Below are 16,241 nucleotides of genomic sequence, written 5' to 3' on the forward strand. Positions count from 1 at the left end.
CTGGTGGCAGGGGAGTGGCAGGGCGGCTGCAGGTTGGATCAACCAGCTTTGGCGGGCCAGATCCAGCCCACTGATGCCGTCTTGCTCAGCCTGGGTCAGACCAATGGTCCAGCTAGGCCATTATCCCACCTTCCCGCAGAGATGCTTCAGAGGGAATGAACAGAAAGGGGCAGTTTATCAAGTGATCCATCTGCTGTTGTCAAAGCCCAGCTTCTAGAAGCCAGAGACCAAGACACACCACGAGTATGGGGTTGCATCCCTGGCCATCTTGTCTAATGGCCATGAATATGTATGGCAGCAGGCCTCAAAGCCTCCATTCACACTCTGGTGCTAGTAATTGATGTAGACACATTGCTTTAAGTTCCAGCTCCAGCACCCTCCTTGGGCTTCAGAACTCGTGCTCCAGCTCCAAGCGGGAACATCTGATGAAGTGGGCTTTAGCCAAGGAAGGTCATGATGTAATAGATTTGGTATGGTGCCCCAGGGCACTTGATATATATGTGAGGGCAGACCAATGTAAGAGCTGCGAACGTGGTTACACACGGGACTGAGAAGATTGTCCGTATCCATTGCAAGCTCTTGTCATTGCTTTGCGCTGTTCGTGCTTTGCACATCAGGTGTTAATGCACCTTGCTTCCAAGTGACCAACAGCGACAAGACAAATCTGCCGCCACCTTTCTCTGTCCTGGTACGTTGCTTCCTCGTTGCAGGATCCAATGTGACATGCTTTCCAGTTTGACTTTGGTGTGTCTTTGTGTTGTTTGCACTAGCCATCATGAGACTGGGTGCCTTTCTTTAGCTGACTATAACATATGGCCTTGGTATTCTGAAGTCAGCCAGATGAATGAGAGAGCCAGACCAGCACAGCTGAGTTTTTATGAGCAGACTTTGAATGCCAGACATCTGACATCCTTGTACTCCCCTGCTGGTCTGTCTGTGGCCATCTGTTATCTCTAGTCTTATAATAGATTGTAAGCTTTTTGGGGGAAGGGATTGTCTTTTTGTTCTGTGTTTGTACAGCCTCGAGCACAGTGGAGACCTTGTCCCTGACTAAGACTTTTAGGTGTTACGGTAACACAAATAATAAAAGAAGATGATGTAGTGACAAGAATATATACTCCAGAATTTGCATACTTGGATACTTTCTGGAGTTTTATTGTCTTTCCAGTGCTGATGATAGGGTATCATGCCCCAGGGAATTTGATCCAGTGGGTAAAATACCCTAGCAGCTGTTTCCTAGGACCCCGTGCAGTTCATGTCATCTTAATTGTTTTAAAGAATTTCGAAAGAGGCTTCTAAAAATATTCCCAGTGTCAGATAAAAAGCATGTAAGCACTAAGTGATCTTTTGTTTAAAACATGAGTGCTGACAGAGTGTAGGAAATCGTGTCAGGGAGAGCACTTGCTCGCAAAGTGTCAACAGTCATTACAAAGCCGACAGTTTAAAAGCTAGACTCGAGTGGAAGAGTGGACTTCACACTGACACTGGGGCTATGTGTTGCTGGTACATCAGCCTGCGGAGTACCTAATACAATTTCTGTGTTGCGAGAAGAGGAGATTGAGATTAACACTGATAAACTCAACATGAAACACTTCTTCGAGCTCAGAAAATAATTAGAAGGAAAAAAAAATCTGACCAACACATATTGCTCTTGTTTCCAATAAGTCCATAAAGCAAGACATAATAGGCACTAGAAATGTAGCGTCACTAACTCTAATGAATTTGTGAAATGTGCATCATTTAGTTGAAGGGAACTACACCAATTTGGACTAAATGAAAATCTGGCTCAGGTTCTGAATAGTACATACATCTTTTTGTGTTCATAATGAATGAAAGATCTCAGTATAATTTAGATGTCTGCATCATCCCAAAGAGTATAAGGCAAACTATACTTAGGGCTTGTTTCACTACACGGAAGATCGCCACTGCTGTGATCGGTCTTCCGGAGTTTGATTTAGTGACTCTAGTTAAGACTTGCTAAATCAAACTCAGAGGGTACCCCGTCAAGTGTCTGGTACTCCTCCTTTTATGAGGAGTAAGGGAAGACGACCAGAGTGTTTGCTCACATCGGCCTCCCACTGTGGGGACGCTGCCAACCTCAGTTTAAGGCAAGCGGATTCTAGCTATGTCTTCTATGTAACTGGATTTTCACACCATAAGCCAAGGTGCCAAGTCTAGGGTAGAGCTGTTTTTTTTTCTGGGTAGACACAACAAACTCTCCTGACTCATGGCCGGTGTCCTGCCCACCAGACTGCACTGTTTCTCAGCTGGGGAGCAGCATGACCGTTTTCACGATTCCAAAGCATTTTTGGCCCCCAAGTATTCTGCCTTCCTCTCCTAGAGCCTCTCTATGCACTTAGCCACAGAGAGGGCATCCTGCATGTGCCAAGGGGTGACAGATGGACAGTGCGAAACAGCAGGCCACTGAAATTTGATAACACAGCTTCTCTCTTTTGCTTCAAAATTCTACCTTGCAGAGACTGAGTGGGCTTAGTTGACATTTGCAAAAGTCATCAGTGCGTCAGATGGAAATTTAAAAAATAGACCTCTCGGCTCACCGCTGCTCAGTGGAAACTGCTCTGACCTTTCAAACCAACTACACATTTGTGCATCATGTGTCACCTGCTTTGATGCGACTTAGGCTACAATGGCAACCTTCAGGTCGCTGTTCCTCTCATGCTAATGTGCTATTTTCAGACTGGACGGGAGTCAGAATTTCTGGGCAAAGTAAGCATGCCGGTTCCATGCTCCTGGAAGGGGCAGGGCTTCGGGTGCAAGGGGCAGAGTGAGGAATTAGCCTCCCCCAGCTAACCCTTCTGTGACATCCAATATAAAGGGCCCAGGGTTCCCTGCTGCAGTGGTGGTGGCTGGGAGTCTCGGTTCTTTTGAATCACTGGACGCTGGGGCACTTACCTCTTTACTTTCCACCATGGTCAGAAAAAAAACTATGTCCAGTGTGAGTATGCTAGGATATTTCTACAAGAAAGCAAACCAGATGCCATCCATAATACCTAGCTCTTACATTGATTCATCCATAGATCTCAACACACTTTAATAAGGAAGGTGTCAGTATACCCATTTCACAGATGGGGAAACTGAGGCAGAGGGCAGCCCAACGTTACCCGGCAGCCCAGTAGCAGACCCAGGAAAAGAAAGGTTTCCTGAGTCGCAATCTCACACTTTAGCCACTAGACCACCCTGCAGGGTAACAGCAGTAACTTCTGAGTGTGTTGTTTTATCGTTCAGAATGACCGTGGGCAAAGCAGCATGGGAGGGACAGGAGAGGGTTTCATGGTGGAAGTCAGACCCCAGTGTCCATTTCCGTTTCGGTTCCTTCTCTTCTCAGGGAGAGGATTGCTGTAGGGCATTCTCTGGGAGCAGCACCCCAGCTTTGCTCAGCACCTGTGGGAACAGTACATGTGCAAACGGCCCTGAGAATATGAACTCATCCTTTTTCCCAGCAGTCCCCTTTGGGAGGGTAGCTTGGCTGCTGAGCTCAGTTGCAAGGCCCTGTTGTGAGAGGGCTTTGGATAATCAGTGCCCAAACTGGGCCAGTCAGCATTTTTCTCAACTGAAATGAGTGTTTCCTTTGCATTGGCCTCATTTTTCTCCCTCTTTGTGGACGAACCTTTGCAACGGGGGGAGGAGCACAGAGGAGCTGTTCATCCAAAACAGAGTCTCCATGCTGATGTCCCTGCTCCTCCACCTCCAGGAGCGCTTACCCTGTGTCAGTGGCTCTCAGCCTTTCCTGAAAACTAGACCCCTTCCCAGAGTCTGATTTGCCTTGCGAATCCCCTTGTTTCACCTCACGTCAAAGCTACTTGTTTACAGAATCAGACGGAAAAATGCTCAGCACCCTATTATTGAAAAGTGGCCGATTTTCTCATTTTTACCAAAATAAATCAATTGGAATATAAATATTTTAGAGGTTGCACCTCTAAAATCTGGGATTCTCTGATCCAGCAATATTTGTGGTCTGGCATGACCACAGATGTTCCAGGACCAGAGAGTTGCGGTGTGGGGAGGGGGGAAGAAGGTAGGGAGGAGCAGGCGCACAGGCTGCAGGGAGAAGGGCATCTATGGGCCTCTGAAATGACCTTCCCTGGTCCAGAAAAAGCCCTCATCTGGGACCAGTTAGGTCCCAAGGCTGCCGGACCAGGGAGGTCCAACCTGTATTATATTTACATTTCAGAGTAGAGTATCTAGAGTGGTATAAAGAAGTCATTGTCTATATGAACATTTACAATATACTGATTTCCCTAGTGCTTTTTAGTTGGCCTGTTGTAAAAGTAAGCAGAAATCTAGATGAGTTGATGTATTCACCGGAAGAATTCTGCATACCCTTAGTTGAGATCCTCTGCTCTATGTCATAAAATGCCTAGGTCCCTGGATTGCCTTAAACGTACGCTTGTCCGAGTGCATTTGACCCTTCAGACTAGAGTATTTCCTTAGGAAGTACAGTGAGAGCTTTGTTATCTGTCACTCCTGCGGAATGGGGGTTGCTGGTTAATTAAATGTGCTGGATAACAAAGCATATTACTCTGCCTCCACCCCCTGCAGGCAGATTTAGTGCCTTGCAGCTCAAGGCAGGCTGAGGGTAGGATTGCCAGGTGTCCAGTTTTCCTGGCCCCCGTCTGGTTAAAAAAACAAACAAACCACACAGAATATACTGGACATGTAAGCAAGGAACGTGGCAGACTTTTTTTTTCTCAACGACTTATGTCTCCTTTTTTTTTTCCCCTCAACCAAGTTTGGTCTCTGGGTTTTTGTTTTTTGTGGTTTTTTGCCATGTTCAGGAATTTTGGTGAAAGCATCTGGCAAGCCTAGCTGAGGGGGAAGGAGGCGCCTGTTGATGATGTCAGCTGGTAGTGCCAGCTGTCATAAGCCCCGCAATGACCAGCTGGACAGGCAGGAGACAGGCTCCTGTGCCTGAAGACATGACAGCATTGTGGCTACAGGGGCAATGCCGGTTAATAAAGCTTTCTGGTTAACAGAGGGCTGGGTACCAAAGCTCTCGCTGTATATATATTTGTTTAATACTTTTCACCTGTGCTACATTCCTCTGCATGTGCTTTCATGAAACCTCCCTGTGAAATCTCATGTCTTCTGTTCCCTCTACTCCCTCGAGGATAAGGCCAGTGTTCAAAATAACTGATAAGAAAAAGAGGCTGTCTCCAAGTTCAATTCTGCCCTCTCAGCACTCACACAACACTAGCTCTGGGTAAACACTTGCTGGAGAGAAGTTGTTAAGCATCTACCCATAGAGAATAGTTCCTGAAGCATGTCAGTGTCTTCTGAGATGGAACTGTAAAAGAAATTGCAACTATCAGGAGGGAGAAGAGGAAACCCACCTTCTCCAACGTTGTATATTCCCAGCATACTCAAGCTAGTAATTATTTCCAATTGGAAGATTAAGCCGGCATTGCTCAGGTCTTTAATGCAAATAAGTTTTGTTTTTCTCCATTTAAATCATGGTTCTGGGGTGGGGCTGGAGATGAGGAGTTTGGGGTGCAGGCTGCCCTGAGGAGAGAGGACTATCCCAGCCCTTTCTCACCGCAGCAGCGTGGGGCCAGGTGAGAAGCATCTCTCTCCATGGCCGCTGCAGGGGGCTCAGCCAGGGGAGGGGTGCCTGTCTTCTGGCTAGGGGACAGACAAAAACACAGACAGACAAACGGTCTGAAATATATAGTAGAGTGCTGTCCCTTTCTCCACCCCAGACCTCTGTTGGTCCAATGGGGTTATAGCTGTCCCAGTCCCCATCTCTGGCCCTTTGCTGCCCCCTGTGGTCATTCTGCATTATAACTGTCCCTCCTGCCAAACCCTCCCCTTTCCATTTTACAAGCAACAGTTGAATTCCAGGCACATCCTGTTGTCCTGGCACGTCCAGACCCTGACCTTGCTGTAAGTGATGATCAGAGGAAGCTGCAAACCAAATTTTGTGGCCCTAGCTCTTACCTTTTAGGAGGAGTCCTTGAACAAATGGACTCACAGACGGATGGACGGACAGACAGATACACATGTCTAAAATGTATAGTAAGATGAGAGGCAAGACTGCTTTATGAAACACATCCCTTTTTTCCCTTTCGTTTCTAGCTTCCGTCTACCCCTTTGACCCAGACTGAACTTGTTATCAGCACTGGTGGCATGAGTTCAGCTTGCCAGGAGTTCATCTGTGGCCTCCTGTCCTTGCAAACAGCAGCAGATGCCAAACCATCCATCCTGTTGGGGCCAGCCCAGCCCCACGTGTTGGGGGTTATTACTCATAGTAACGGCTGCAGATAGATTTCTGTTTAAGGGGTGAAAAAAACTTATTACAACCAACCCTTTATTAAAAAAATACAAAAAGGGCACCCACCTCTGCAGCCTGCATCAATCCGGAGTCTAGGAAATGGCCAGCCCAAGGAATGCAGACGCAATGTTAGTTATGTCCTAGGCACTTGATGGCTAGCAGGGTAGGGGGGGATGCAGTAATGGACTGTTTCTTCTTGTGGAGAGACTGGCAGAAGAAACCCGCAGCAAAGTTAGTTTTCATCGCTAGGTAGCTTCCAAAGGACCTGCCAATTAGTGACTCTTCTGTCCTTCTACTGACGGGTTTGCTGTGCCACCGCTGATTAACATTACCGACTTCAGCGTCCTCATTGTTGGCACTGAATTGGCAACAAGGCGGGAGCGGTTCTTATTAACCGTTAGTAAAAGATGCTGACTTCCAATCGCTTAATAGAAAGCGAAGAAGGAAGGAAGGAAGAATCTACACTGTAGAGTTTTTCCAGAAAAAACAGCCATTTTTCCGGAAAAGAGTACTTACGACCACCCTGCTATTGCAATGGCAGTAAAGCTCATTCTACAAGGAAGAAGCCTTTTTCTGAAAAAGCTTTTTTGGAGAAAGGCGTGTGTGAACGCGAAAGAGTGTTTTTTCGAAAGAAGAGGCCTCCAGGAAAAAGCACAGGTGCCCTGGTGGCCACTCCATCCACAGTGATCACAACTGAAATGTGAGCTAGCGTCCAATGAATGTGGACGCTATCTTTCAAAAGACGTTTTTCTGGATGGAAGGAAGGAAGGGTAATCGTGTTGTGTTCCGCAGTCATTATACCTGGTTGTAGAATTCCCTGACAAAACAAAGCTGCAATTAATCATTAATTGCCTCCTTAAGAGGCAGATTAGCAGAATCCTGGCTCACAAATTTCTGTTGGCCTCGGGTACGACCAGGTGGGTGAAGACTGTGTCCCTCTAACAGCAGATGGAGAGATGAACATGTAGATTCACAAAGTTTGTGGCAATTTGTGAACTGAACTGGTTTATGTTCTGTGGAGTTTGGAAGCACGGTGGTGTTGCTCTGTATGAACCGTGCCGGGAATCCTGTGCATTGGGGTCTAACCCTTTCAAAACAGGCTGGACCTCCATCATCCAGCACCCTTGGGACCTGCATGGTCCCAAAGGAGGGAGTTTGCTGGATGTGGGGAAGTCCAGGACTTGGGCTCCCCCAGGGCTCCCCTCCTGGCCGTCGGCTCAGCCAGTGAGCTTCCCTGGGCCATTAGCGAGGCTCCAGTCCCGGCTGTTGCCCCGCTCTGGCCAGTGAGGCTCCCTTCTCCCAGCTGGTGGAAGCTCCATGTCCCAAGCCATAGGGGCCCCCGTGTTCTCCAGGCTGCCTACCGACTGAGCTCCTAGCCACTGGCAAGTTCTGTGGCCAGGGCTCTCCAGTCCAGGAATATCCGTGGTCCTGCCTCAGGACCACAGAGGTTCAACCTGTAGCAAGCTGGGAATGAGTTTCAGTGGGGGTGTCAGGAATCGGGGCCTGTAGCTGGGCCCGTGACCCACACGCTGCCTTGTAGTTGAACAGCCTCATTAACCAAGCCACGAAACTGGCTGAGAGGTGTCACCAGACCTCTTCTGATGCCCCAGCAGCTGCTCAATGCTTCCCCGCCCCCCGCCACGGTATCATCCCTGTGATTCCTTTCTTCCCAGCCTTACTCCAGCCCTGCTCCGTTCCTGATCTGTGGTGCTGATTCATGGTCCCTGTCTCCGACCTTTCTTGTTGTTTCTGGCCATCTCTGCTCTGACTAGGCAGCATCACCACCCACGCCCTAGCCCACGAAACTGGAGACCCGTCCTCCCTTTGGGACTGTAACAGCATCCAAGGCAAGAGAGGTTTCAGAATCACTCTGACAGAGGAAAATGTAAATTTCACCTTTTCCCAGGAAATCCTTGCACATTTACATGTGAATGTGAACTAAAGTGTGTAGTTTCACCACCAAGTCCAACTCTCGTGGAGATGAAAGGGAGTCTTTCCCCTCACCTTAAAGCGACTTAGATTGGACCTTCCCTGAGAGGGAATATTCTCGTGAGAAAGAAGAGCTGGAGACGCAGAACATAGAAGGCTTCCTGCAGCTGTAGGAACTAGCTCTGAGGCCATGGCAGCTGCCTGCCTCAGCTGAGACAGGTAGACAGACAATATAACCATGGAAAATGAGTGGGTAACGGGACTGCAGATGATAACAGAACCTAGAACAATTCAAGGCAATCAGAAGGATGTGAACAAAACCGCGTGGCTGACCTGGTATGCAGGTATAGGGAGACCACAACGTACGTACGCGTGTGTTTGTGTGTTCATGTGCTTGTGCATACACACATCTAGTAGAATTGCTGCAGAAGTATTTCTGTAACATCTCTGCATACCTGCCAGTTCTGCAGGACTGTCTCCTTAACGCCCACGCGAAAGGAAATGCAGGAAGTGGTTCCATTGGATAACAATGAGAACAATTCCGCAAGACGTGACTAGGAACATTGGTTTCTCTTCCATTGGAGAGAAATGGGAGGACGATAACTGACTTTCGTCTCGCCACCTGGCGCTGACCAAAGAGGGCTGCCGTTGACACCACTGGCTACTGACCAGTGCTGGCCCAGATATGGAAATGAACAAGCTCTACTCGCACCAGTGGCACACAGCCCACTGCTATGCAGTTTTAAAATGCACCAGTGGCTACTCTAAAGCCCAGGCAGAGGGATGAAAGAAATCCCCCTGAACCCACAAAGAGCAGAAGCATGAAGCATCCAAGGAGTGGGAATAAATGTGAGTGAATGTGCCTTACATGGAGACTTTCAAATGCCCGCTGAGCATGGGACATGAGTAACTAATGGCAATCCTCCCCCCCTCACACACCTTTTTTTTCTGTATTTGCAGTAACCACAGTTTCAGATTTAATCAGGCTGCATCAGCAGACAAACATTCAGGCTCAACTATGGAAAATTCCACTGACCCACCAACTAATGTGGTAGTGGTGGCAGTCGGGGGGGGGGGGGGAGAGGGCGAAGAAATAAGGTGTCCCTGCTGCATACATGCTTGAATTATTTTTATGTTCCTCTGACACTTGCTCTTTTTGCATTTTAAGTGAGATGGTCACAGACTGTTTCAGGGCTGTGCTCTAAGCCAACGTATATCCTTCTTTGCGCGAAGCACATCTCCTCCCTTCCCCCGCTGCATAATAAATGGGATGTCCTTGGATTGCACTGGTGTATTTTGTATGCCAGGGAGAGACTGGTTTGGAGGCAGAGGTTAGCACTCGGGAAGGGGGAAAAGTGTTGAATTTGCATATCTATTACCATTAATAATTAGGACTGCATGTATTGAAATAGCTCCCGAAAGGTGCCAAATCATGTAGAGGACATTCAAAGGGAAGTACTCACCAGCTGCAGGGAAGGTGGCACATCAGTCCCCCAAAATAGTGGTTAGCTCACAGATATAGTGAGTGAGTTGTAAGGAGGGCAGGAAGAGGAGGGAGAAATGAGGCCTCCAACCTTCCTTGCCGCAAATTTAAGCCCATTGCTTCTTACTCTATCATTAGTGGTTAACGAGAACAATTCACCTTCCTCCTCCTTGTAACATCCTTTTCGCTACTTGAAAGCAATCATCATGTCCCCTCTCAGTCGTCTCCTTTCCAGACTAAACAGCCCAGTTCTTTCAATCTTCCCTCATGAATCGTGTTTTCTAGACCTTTACTCATTTGTGTTGCTCTTCTCTGGACCTTCTCCAGTGTCTCCACATCTTTCCTGAAATGTGGTGCCCAGAACAGGACACACTACTCGGAAAGCACTCAAGTTTGGTCTAACTCTGCTGCTATGGGAACTAGCCACTAGCTCCTCTTGACTCTGTGAGAATGGAGGTCGGCCAACGCTGGGTACTTTGAGGAGGAATAAGGAGAATAAGGCTCCACATTCTAGAGCTCAGTGCTCGCTGTTGGAGCCCGATTTTCAAAAGCCTTCCGCTCCTGCTGCAGCACCTGTCAGGGGCAGGTTTTCACAGTGCACGGCCCTTCCAAAGGCTGCCACATGCTGCCCATTCTAGGCCAAACGCATGCAAGATCTTTGGCGTCCATCTCAAACTCTGCCAGTGCCACTGGGACCTACTATATTTGTGGTCCTCGTGTGAGCAGATCTATTACTGTGGGTTTTGTGACCTGGGCAAATATCTCTTGATGAATTAATTGGTTCAGACACACGAGGGCCTGAGTCTCATTTATACGAGGGGCTCTTCACACACTCTGGTAGCATAAAGGCACGTAATAGTGCATGTCAATGTAATTTATGCCCATTATATTTTTTATTAATTATCTATTTATTTCTATGCCATTGGTTTATTTGTATTATGGCCATGCCTAGAGGCTATGACAATCCTCAGCTGGGACCCTGTTGTCTTAGGACAGGTGTACACTAATAGGGAACGTCAAATGAAGATACGCATCTCCAACTATGTTAATTAACTATGTTAATTATCATACGTTGTTTTGAGCTTCCCAGCAGTCCCTTCAGTGGGAGGCCGACAAGAGCAAACACTCCCGTTGGCTTCCCTTGTTTCTAGCACAAGCAGACATACTGGCTGCCCACTGGGGCTCCCTCTTGTTCAATTTGGTTAGTCTTAACTAGTCTCGCTAATCAAACACCAGAAGAGTGATCACAGCAATGTCAGTCTTCCGTTTAGTGAAGACGTGGCCTCAGTCACTAAATCAACGTGGTTCCTGCCCCAAAGAGCTGACAGTCTAAGAACACTTTAGACCATCAGAGTGGTAGAAAAATCTAACCCTTGCATATTTCCCTTGTGACCGTAATAGATTTCAGCCTAGGTCATCAGGATAAAAGTCAGTGATTTAACACTGATTTTCCATCTAGCTGGACCACTCGGCTTATCTTTTTGAAACTTTTTTGCATCTGATGAAGTGGGTTTTACCGACTAAAACTAATGTCTAATAAATGTGTTAATCTCTCAGGTGCCACGAGACTGCTTGTTGTTTTTATAGCCTCCTTTGGGAATACATAGCTGTAAAACTGGCATGTAGTTCCAGGTGACAAATTCTCCATCCCTGGGAACTGAAATGAAGGTTGAATGGCTTTATAAGGGACACATTGTAGTTCAACTACAAGTCATTGGGCAGGAGCTGGTAGGTGAAATCTGGGCCTATATACTTCAGGAGACTCAGACTGACCTTAGAATCTATGAATTCAATACAAATATAGTGCTACATGACAATACTACTTCTACTACTACTACTACTAAATAATAACAAATTGAATGGAAGGGTGACAAAATCTGTTTCCTAATTACAGAGATACATGTAAATCAGACAAACCAGACTTAATTTATTGAATAAGATGCTACTTCAGTAAGATTTTGGGAAGAGAATTTTTTCTCTGTTTTTCTCTATTTTTCTCTATTTTCTCATTTTTCAGAAATGGCTGAACTCTTAAAGTGACATTTGCATGGGTGATGGAATAGATGTATGCAAAAGCGCAACATAATTAACTAGTGCTTGGCATTATGAAGATATTTCTCGTCGAGTTTGTAACTTTGGGTTACGTTACCATGTAAGTGCTATACATTGCTGAAATAGAAGGCAATACAATAGAAAATACTGGAGCATACATAGTAAATTACTGACATTTCTGAAGTGCCCAGGAGAGAAAGGTAAAGTTTAAGTGCCACTAGGATGTTTAGAATCCTTTATAGCATATTTAAATAACCTTATGTTCTGTGGCAGTATACACCCTTTTGCTGGTCTTTCTTTTTGAAAGGAGAAATTGTCTGAGGCTCTGAAAACATTCGCGTTTATATTGTATATTATGACAAAGCTTTTCAGTGAAGTGGAGATGTATTGGCATATTCGGGGCTGAGAAGAGAAGATCATTTGAGATGCAGGGTAAAAAAAAAGATGATTCTGAAACCAAAACTACCTCTTGAAAATGGATCACTGTAAGCTAGATCAGGTTTTCCACTCATTTGACTACAGAAAACTCCATGATTAGTTCCTCTTTAAGTATCTGTTAAAAGAATAGTAAGTTTGCAAGGCACAGTAATCCAAATTCTGGACATGTCAAAAGTAAGGTTGCCGGTGCAAATGTATTCCTTTGTCCGTCTGTGCATTATGGCACAGTGTTTTTACACAATCCCATTCTTTATTGTCCACATATTTCCCTACTTTCAAAAGAAGACATAGTGAAGACCCGATTGAAACTAGGCAATGTTTTGTGGTTTCCACAGGAATCCCAAAATAAGTTGAGATTTGCTCACAGAGTGCAGAGAGAGTTATGATTTTATTATAAATCCCCCACAATGGTCTAGTTCTGCACTGTTCTATTACCTCACCTGCGCTTGTGCAATGCTTCGTGCCCCTCAAAACCAGATTCTGCTGTCTCCACTCAGAAGAGACATCAAAGCCAGTGAGACTCCTTAGGTGAGCAAAGGAATTTGGGTTGGGCTAGTCAAAGTGGGTCTAAATGAAGGAGTGCGAGACACTTGCCAAAAAAAATGACACTAAGACTTTCTTGTGACTGGCAACATTCTGTGACAGGCTCAGGGTGAAACGCTGACTCCACTAAAATTGACGGCAGCAACTCAGTATGGCTTCAGCAAGGCTGCCTTGGATTTCATCCGCACCAGCGACAATAGTCTCTTCTCCTTTGAAATACAAATTTCCCTGGAAAGGATCTCATGGACTGATGTTAATAGCTGAGTTACACTGGGCTTGTTTAGTTTGGAAAGGAGAAGACTGAGACAGGACATGAGAGCAGTTTTCAGGTATCTAAAAGGGTGTCACAAGGAGGAGGGAGAAAAATTGTTCTTAGCTTCTGAGGATAGGACAAGAAGCAATGGGCTTAAACTGCAGCAAGGGAGATTTAGGTTGGACAGTAGGAAAAAGTTCCTAACTGTCAGGGTGGTTAAACACTGGAATAAATTGCCTAGGGAGGTTGTGGAATCTCCATCATTGGAGATATTTACGCGCAGTTTGGATAGACATCTATCAGGGATGATCTAGATGGTGCTTGGTCTTGCCATAAGGGCAGGGGACTGGACTTGATGACCTCTCAAGGTCCCTTCCAGTTCTAGTGTTCTGTGATTCTAGGATTCTGCCTTTGAGAGAGAGACCTGTGTGCCTAATGATCTCCGGATGAGGTGTTCCCAAGGTGCAGAGAGACTTTGGAAAAGGGTTGCCTGGTGGAGCTGTCACAGGTGTGTAGCGGGCTGTTGAAAAGGGATAATAATTGCACTTGATTTGCCAGGTGCACTGCTGAAAAATAACCCCAGGTGATAATTTCATCTTTGGGTGGCATGTTGCATTCTCAGAAGCTAATTGAAGTGCTACCCAATTTTACATGAACTTATTTTAAAGGATTTAAATGGACCGTTTTAGTAATTTCCAAGACATTTGCTCATCCTAGAGTTTCAGCTGGGCACTCAGACGCACATGACACCAACATCCAAGATTATTCTCATGCTCCAGGCTGTTTCCATTAGTTGGCGGAATCATTTAAGTGAAGATGATTAAAGAATACATCCCATGATCAAAGCCATCCAGCCATTGGAAGGCTGGCCATATACCTTCTCCAGTGGACCTGTGTGACGTAGTGAGGGGTACCTTGCTGGTTGCTATGCTGGGCAGTGGGTTGTGAGTGACCTCCACTGGCTGCTGGCTGCAGCACAGCCCAGCAGGGCAGGGGATGAGTCATTATGCAAGGGGGCTTCGAACCTGTCTGACGAGTATCTCCCAGGGAGCGGAACAATGGGAAGAAGGGGAGTGGAGCCCTGGCTGGGGGCAGGGCTGGAGTTGAGTGAGTTAGTTTCTGTCTGGGATCATGGAGGAGACAGCCTAGGAAAAGGGGCTGGGATTTAGGGGCCCAGTCTCCCCCATCTCAAGGGCGGCTAAGGCATCCTAGCCCCAGTTCCTGTGACCGGATTACATCTGTATCCTGGAGGAGCAATAAACTCCCTCTATTCTACTGGCTGGTGGAGTCAGTTTGTGCCACTACGGGGGTGCAGGAGGCAGGGGACCCCAATGCGCCGTCACAACCTGTTCACTCAAAGAACTGAGTCTCTGGTTCTCTAGGCTGTGTAAGCTCCCAGCGTCTCTTGAGTTCCGTGCAAGTTAGGATCCTAAATATGTGTGAGGATCTGGTCCCGAGTTTCTTTTGTGATGAAGTAGTTTGAAAATTCAGTGCTTGTGAGAGAATCTGGAAGGGCGCTTTGGTAAGGTAGGTGCCCGTATTTTGCCGAACAGGGACATCTATGCAGATTGAAAGTCCAGGCTTGCAGTCTTCACTCAGGCAAAGCTGTCATGAGTCTAGCACCCATCCTGATGCCAAGTGGGGCTTTACTCCATGACAATCCCATAGGATGTGCTCCTGAAGCAAGGTTCTGCTCAGTATGAGGAAGGATGGCTGAATCCAAACCTGGGCTAAGCCATTGCGTGAACGCTGCTTCTTTGGTAGAAATGTCTGTTTTAAAATAAAAGTCAAGTGTTCCCCTTTGTAACCAATGTGACCCGGAAGAGTCCATGTCAAGTGAGCTGTGGATGGTTTATTGCCAGTTTGCTTGCAATTCCTCAGCTTCTGCATTGCCTGACAAACACTGCAAGCTCCTTTGATGATTTACAGGGAAGTAATTCTGAACATGGCAAAGTGCAGTTCTGCCCTGAATAACAAGCTGTGAAACGCAGCTGCATGGGCGTTTTGGATGCAACTGTGCCTCCTTCGGGGTGCCACCGAGCAGAGAGGGGCAAAGAAGGCGTTTTGCCAGAACTTTTCTCTGCAGAACATTTGGGATGGAGCTTTGGCTTCATGCACGAGCATTTCGAGGCGTTGCATCTTTTCTGTGCTTCAAGTAGCTCGTATTAAGTGTGGGCATGACTCCCACATGAGCCAAGTTGGGTTCCAGGCACTGGGGTTCAAGGCCATGATTTTCCAAAGCAACTGATGGTTCTGAGCATCACATTTTTTGAGTGCCTGGAACACCATAAAGGAGCCTGATTTTCAGCATATTCAGCCATGCTCTGAGAATCGACACCCTGTAAGTGCCTCAAAGAGACACCCAAAGTCACTAGTCACTTGAAAATCTTCACCCATCTCTATGTCTGCAGATTAGAATATAAATCTCACACCTGATCTCTAGCTGTGTCGACCACAGGCTGCCGAGGCAAGGTGTGGAGCTATTTAAAAATGAATGCACTGAATATAGCACACTCCAGTCTAAAAATGTGCAGTGTGAAAACGGACTGTTTTCTTGTCTATGACTTCTTTGGGATTTCTTTACTTGCTCTGGTTGGAAAATTACAATCTGGTCCATGTGGTTTTTTTCAGAGTCTCTGCAACTACCAGCCGTCCGCCCTTCTGTATGTTTTCCCTAGCTCGTGAGAAAGTTCTGTATTGTTAGAGCTCTCAGCTAAGGACTTGTGAATATAGCAGGATCAGTGTATAACAGATGGCTAAAGAGTGCCTTTGGAATAAGATTGTTGTGTCAAAATAGCTTTGAGCCCTACTATGGGCCTGAGACATGGTAGTTCAATTACGGGACAAGTAGAGAGTCTCTAATGCAAGATCTGGGGACAACTCCTATTCTGTTTTGCAGAAAAATGTGAAGTTGGACATGTCAGAATTGTGAAGCAGTCCTGCCAGGTTCACACTTATATGGGACTTGTCCTGGGACTGACGTCGTAAAAAGCATTCCTCGTTGGCTGGTAATAACTGGGAGGTCGCCGTCTTTTGTTTTCAGTCCAGCTCGCTCAGTCGCATGGTGCCTTCACTTCTGTTTTCCTTCGTTTTCTAAAGTTTAGTGAGTTCTTTCTTCTTTTGAGCTGTACATACAATGGTGTATTTTAGTCCACACGCTGCTTTCTGCCTCATGCACTCTCCATGCTCCGCATGATTGGGTTTGCAGGCGATTGTTTGATGGACTTGGATTGAGTGGCTCTTGAGGAGGATAA

The 16,241-nt window shown here is 46.5% G+C and overlaps 1 protein-coding gene and 1 long non-coding RNA gene across 11 annotated transcripts in view; one reads left to right on the plus strand and one right to left on the minus strand.

Moving 5' to 3' along the window:
- SLC24A3 (solute carrier family 24 member 3) overlaps positions 1 to 16,241 on the plus strand; it is a 341,570-nt gene that overhangs the window by 84,488 nt on the left and 240,841 nt on the right. The window lies entirely within an intron of this gene.
- LOC112545065 (uncharacterized) overlaps positions 1 to 16,241 on the minus strand; it is a 61,838-nt gene that overhangs the window by 34,339 nt on the left and 11,258 nt on the right. The window contains exons 4-5 of one of the 7 annotated variants that reach the window (XR_012903057.1): positions 5,206 to 5,305; positions 3,270 to 3,402 (exon numbers count right to left, since the gene is read on the minus strand). The exons of 4 other annotated variants lie outside the window; for them this stretch is intronic. This is a non-coding gene — a long non-coding RNA (uncharacterized LOC112545065). Of the gene's footprint in view, positions 1 to 3,266; positions 3,403 to 5,168; positions 5,306 to 16,241 lie in introns of those variants that run through there. 2 more of the 7 variants (XR_003088478.2, XR_003088476.2) reach the window with 2 other exon arrangements.

Source organism: Pelodiscus sinensis, chromosome 3, assembly GCF_049634645.1.
Source record: "Pelodiscus sinensis isolate JC-2024 chromosome 3, ASM4963464v1, whole genome shotgun sequence".
NCBI classification, from domain to species: Eukaryota; Metazoa; Chordata; order Testudines; family Trionychidae; genus Pelodiscus; species Pelodiscus sinensis.